This window comes from Pseudophryne corroboree, chromosome 2 (assembly GCF_028390025.1).
Source record: "Pseudophryne corroboree isolate aPseCor3 chromosome 2, aPseCor3.hap2, whole genome shotgun sequence".
Classification (NCBI taxonomy): domain Eukaryota; kingdom Metazoa; phylum Chordata; class Amphibia; order Anura; family Myobatrachidae; genus Pseudophryne; species Pseudophryne corroboree.
In genome coordinates, this window is record NC_086445.1 from 505,844,771 (window position 1) to 505,850,770 (window position 6,000).

Below are 6,000 nucleotides of genomic sequence, written 5' to 3' on the forward strand. Positions count from 1 at the left end.
CCGCTCATCTCTAGTGAAAATACACTCCCCTATGGACGGTGACTATGCAAACGCAGGACTGCAAAAAAAACCCTAGTGAGCAAACAGGTCTGAATCAGGCCCTATGCTGTGTTTGGTTGGACTACTTCTTGAATTGCCAGCATTCCATTTAATGGACCACATTTGAGCACTGATCTTCCAGCTGGTTCATGGAATCATGAGATAACCACTTAATTGTTTCATATTGTAAGTATATATATATATATATATATATATATATCATACTTGCCTACCTGACCCTCTCCATGAGGGAGAAAATGCTCTGTTCCTGGACTTTCCTGGTAATGTATGATTGCCATCACCTGTGGTGAAACACCTTTCTTATCCATTAACTAACTCACCACAGGTGATGGCAATCATACGTTACCAGGAAAGTCCAGGAACAGAGCATTTTCTCCCTCATGGAGAGGGTCAGGTAGGCAAGTATGATATATATATATAAGTTATTTATTTTATTTTTTCATTATTATATATTTTGGATAATGCACTAGTTGGTTAGAAGTTAGAACCAACGGCAGCTGCAGACCCTGGGCTGCAACATCAACCATATAGTGCAAGGGGGAACCGCTTAGCACATAGGTCTGCAAACCTGGTCCTCATTACCCCACACAGTGCAAGTTTTTCAGGTCTCCTCACAGAATCACAAGTGAAATAATTAACTCCACCTGTGGACCTTTTAAAATGTGTCTGTGAGTAGTTACCTGCAAAACATGCACTGTGTGGGGTAATGAGGACCGAGTTTGCAGACCTATGGCTCAGCACATATAAACATAGATGTTCAGTATGTAATATATGTGCTTGCTGGTTCCCCTGGGGATCGGCAGCGCTATATATTTCATTTGCAATGCGACACCCGGGACACAGCATAAGGCATCACACACCATACTTGCCTACCTTACCCTCTCCATGAGGGAGAAAATGCTCTATCCTGGACTTTCCTGGTAATGTATGATTGCCATCACCTGTGGTGAGCTAGTTAATTGCATAGGCAAACACAAGGGGGGTTTCGGTTGCCCGTAAACCCCTTTCCTCTTGGCAAGTGGCTCAAATTATGAAAACAATAGCAATGGTATATAATACGATAACTAGAGCTACCACTACATAATGCAGTTTAAGGGACAGAGCAGAGCTGCTGCACATGCCCAGTGGTAGTATCTTCTTCTACCAAGTTTGCTGTGTGAATCCTCAATCACTACACTGGAAAAGAGAGTAGCTACCAGGAAGAAAAGACAGGAGCCGTACCATGAGGTGGGAGAATGTGTGCTTAAAAAGTGCAGGACCGGTTCTATTATGTTTGTGTATTTATTTATTATGGTATGTTTAATCTTTTTCCTGACCACTTATTTATATTATTTAAATGTGTTATACAGCCTATACTATAGACCGTCTATAGTGTTAAATATTAATACTGTATTCCATACAGTATACATTAATGTCCAGGGTCTTTACTAGGTTCTTCTACCGCTCCCCCAGACTCTCACAATTGCTCCAACGTTCCGCAGAGTGGGAGATTGTGTACTGCATTTGGAAACCCCCTCTAGAAATCCTGCGTTTGCCACTGAATTGATAAGAAAGGTGTTTCACCACAGGTGATGGCATTCATACATTACCAGGAAAGTCCAGGAACAGAGCATTTTCTCCCTCATGGAGAGGGTCAGGTAGGCAAGTATGCATCACACTCCTTCTAAACCTGCTTCAGAACTCCCATGGCTATTTTCACAGCAGTCTGGAGGTGGCTTAGAAGAAGTGTTTAAAGGATAATATGCTATGAGAACTTCATTATCTATTATAGAATTGCCTTCTCTGTGGAATGTTGCTGTATTGCTGTGTTTCTTGAGAAAGGTCCACCTTGAGGACTGAAAAGTTGCACTTGTTTTATTTCGGCTGGTAGTACACAATTAAAAACCTATTGGCAGATTTTAGAAATACATTTGTTTTTTTTCTGAGAATCCTTCTCCCCACAACTTAAATAGTATACTTTTAATACAGTACACTAAATTTACTGGCATACCCCATATCAGTTAAAACTGTAGACAGTTTTAAATAGTGAAACTATAATGATGGCCACGTGATATATATTAGTGGCACAAATATAGATTCCCAAATATAATAAAATGCGTAAAATCAGAAATGTTATTTATGTAGCGCACACATATTCCACATATTTGGCCATTCACCTCAGTCTCTGCCCCATTTGAGCTTATACGCTATATTCCCTACCACATATACATGTACACACATTCACGCTAGGGTTAATTTTGTCGAGATCCAATTCATCTACCAGTATATTTTTGGATTGTAGGAGGAAACCGGAGTACCTGGAGGAAAGCCACGCAAATACGGGGGGGGGGGGGGGGGGGATTTTACAAACTCCACACAGTTAAGGCCATGGTGGGAATTGAACCCATGACCTCAGTGCTGTGAGGCAGTAATGCTAACCATTATACCATCCATAAGAAATGCTTAGACACACATAGTGTAGCAGTGGCAGAACTTGTGGCCGTGCAGCCGGTGCATTGCACCAGGGCCCACTGCAGTGAAGGGGCCCATAGCAGTACAGTGAGTCACACTGACTCATTTTGTGCTTCTACCGCCTACATGTCCGTCACTGTTCTGAGCCGCTAGCTGTCAGTACCCCTGGAACTGGAGTGAGCATTGACCTTCGAGACCAGCTGAGCGTGAGCTGCTGTTGCCGTTGGCCTGAGAGCAGTGATGGTCCGGCTGGAGGGAGAGGAGGGGCCGCGATCCCCTCTCCTCTGAGCTCCTTCCCTCTCCCTACTGCTCAGAATATGGACGGCTTCCTCCCTACAGAGAAACTGACTATGCCTACGGAGCCAGGGAACTCCTGACAGTCCCCGACGTAAAGTGAGAGGAGGAATCGCGCTGCAGTTCTGTGGCAGGTAATGCAAATGAAATATACACTATTAGGTACCCGCTGCCTGTCACCCACTGCCAGTCAACCTCTCCCTTACGTCACCCACTACCAGTTACACATTGCATCTCCCTGTCACCTACTACCAGTTACCCTCTCCCTAGCATCACCCACTGCCTCTCTCAGTCACCCTCTCCCTGTCACGAACTACCAGTCACCATCTCCCTGGCGTCACCCACTACTAATCAATCTCTTTCTGCCATCACCCACTGCTAGTCACCCTTTCCCTGGTGTCACCCACTACCAGTCACCAACTACCAAACACCCTCTCCCTTGCATCACTCACTGCCTCTCTCAGTCCCCCTCTCCCTGTCACCCACTACCAGTCACCCACAGCTTCTCCCTGTCACCAACTACCAGTCACCCTCTCCCTGGCATCACCCACTACCAATCACTCACTGCTTCTTATTGTCACCCACTACCAGTCACCTCCTTGGCATCACCCACTGTGTCTCTCAGTCACCCTCTCCCTATCACTCACTACCAGTCACCCTCTCCCTGGCATCACCCACTACCAGTCACCATCTCCCTGTTATCACCCACTCTCAATCACCCTTTCCCTGGCATCGCCCACTACCAGTCACCCTCTCCCTGGCGTCACCCACTATCAGTTACCCACTGCATCTCCCTGTCTCCCACTACCAGTCACCCTCTCCCTGGCATCACCCACTGCCTCTGTGTTGCCCTCTCCCTGTCACCAACTACCAGTCACCTTCTCCCTGGCGTCACCCACTACTAATCAATCTCTCCCTGGCATCACCCACTGTTAGTCACCCTCTCCCTGGTGTTACCCACTACCAGTCACCAACTACCAATCACCTTCTCCCTTGCATCTCCCTTGCATCACTCAGTCCACCTCTCCCTGTCGCCCACTACCAGTCACCCACAGCTTCTCCCTGTCACCCACTACCAGTCACCCTCTACCTGGCATCACCCACCACCAGTCACTCACTGCTTGACATTGTCACCCACTACCAGTCACCTTCTCACTGGCATCACCCAATTCCAGTCACCCTCTCCCTGGCATCACCCACTGCCAGTCACTCACTGCTTCTCTCTGTCACCCACTACCAGTCACCTACTCCCTGGCATCACCCACTGCCTCTCTCAGTCACCCTCTCCCTGGCATCACCCACTGCCTCTCTCAGTCACCCTCTCCCTGGTATCACCCACTCCCAATCACCCTCTCCCTGGCATCGCCCACTACCAGTCACCCTCCCTGGCACCCACTAACAGTCACCCTCTTCCTGGCAGCCGCTACCAGTCACCCTCTCCCTGGCGTCACCCACTACCAGTCACCCTCCCTAGCACCCACTAACAGTCACCCTCTTCCTGGCAGCTGCTACCAGTCACCCTCTCCCTGGCGTCACCCACTACCAGTCACCCTCTCCCTGGCACCCGCTACCAGTCACCCATTACCAGTTACGCACTGCCAGTCACCTTCTCCTTGGCATCACCCACTGCCTCTCTCAGTCACCATCTTACTATCACCCACTACCAGTAGCCCTCTTCCTGGCATCACCCACTACCAGTGACGTTCTCCCTGGTGTCACCCACTACCAGTCAACAACTACCAATCACCCTCTCCCTGGCACCCACCACCAGTCACCCTCTCCCTGGCGTCACCCACTACCAGTCACCCACTACCAGTCATCCTCTTCCGGCAACCGCTACCAGTCACAATCTCCCTGGCAACCGCTTCCAGTCACCCTCTCCCTGGTGTCACCCACTACCAGTCATCCTCTCCCTGGTATCACCCACTGCCTTTCTCAGTTACCTTCTCCCTGTCACTGCAGCGGCACTGCAGCAGAGATTCTAGCTGCTGGGTAATATTACATGTTCTCTGCTAGCCAGATGCAAAGACCATGAGGCAGCAAATGAGCCACCCACAGGATTCTGCGCTCTGTGTGGCAGCACCACTTGCACACCCTTAGGTGTGGCAATGCTATTGTCTCATATTTATATCACCATGCCTTTGCTATTTTATAAATTAAACCTGTGAAAACAGGTAAATTATTGCTTATTCTTCAAAGATATTCTAAAATGGCCTGGACAGATTTATTAGTACCCCCATAGAAAAGACAATACATACTGTAATTGATTATAATGGTGATATTTCAAAGGAGGTTTTTTTAAAAAAAAGGTGTAATCATGTACAAGGCATGGATTAGCCTTATACATGATGGCCTATCTAAAAAAACAGCCGACTTCGGCAGGCATCCCGCAAGGCTGCCGAACTTGAACTTCATTACATCCGGGCCCAGATGCATCCTTGAAACAGTTTTGCAGAATATTCAATATTCTAATCAGTTATTCAGCCTAATTAAATGGAGAAAAGTAGTCACTCTGCTGTTTGGTATCATCATGAGCCCCCACACAAAGACACACATGATGGCCTGGGATCTTTTTTTTTTATAAACAAGCAAGTTAAAGGTAAAGGCTATATTTGTCCCTGCAGCTGGCCCGGTCCCCAGGTACTTAGTGCCTGCCACCCCTCTCTTGGTGCCCCTGTCCAAGAATGGATAAAAGAAAATACTGGACTATTCTGAAGTGACCTTCTGTATGCCCTGAAAATGTATTAAAGAGCTGAGACATGCAATCTGGAAAAGATGCTTTTCAAACATTAGAGTGGGCCAAATTGCCTGTTGAAAGGTTCAGAAGTCTTCCTGAGAGCTACAGAAATTGCTTGATTGCAGTGACTGCCTCTAAAGATTGTGCCGCAAAATATTAGGGTAAGTGTCGCATTATTTTTGTTGATGCTATTTTATTTGTTTTATAATTTCAAATATTCTGTTGAATGAAAAATCAGGCAAATTCTGCCTGCACGGCTGCATGGCTGCTGAATTACAGGCTGGAGCCCGGGCTGCCAGAGGAGATAGGGCACATAATTGGACAGCAGGTCCTGTGTCTGTAATAAGGCTCATCAATCAGCCCGGAGGGTGGTGAATATAGGAGGGGAGACAATACACTTCTGGTGCTCCCCATCCTTCAGCCTTTTGTATATAAGCACCTATACGGTCAGTGGTACT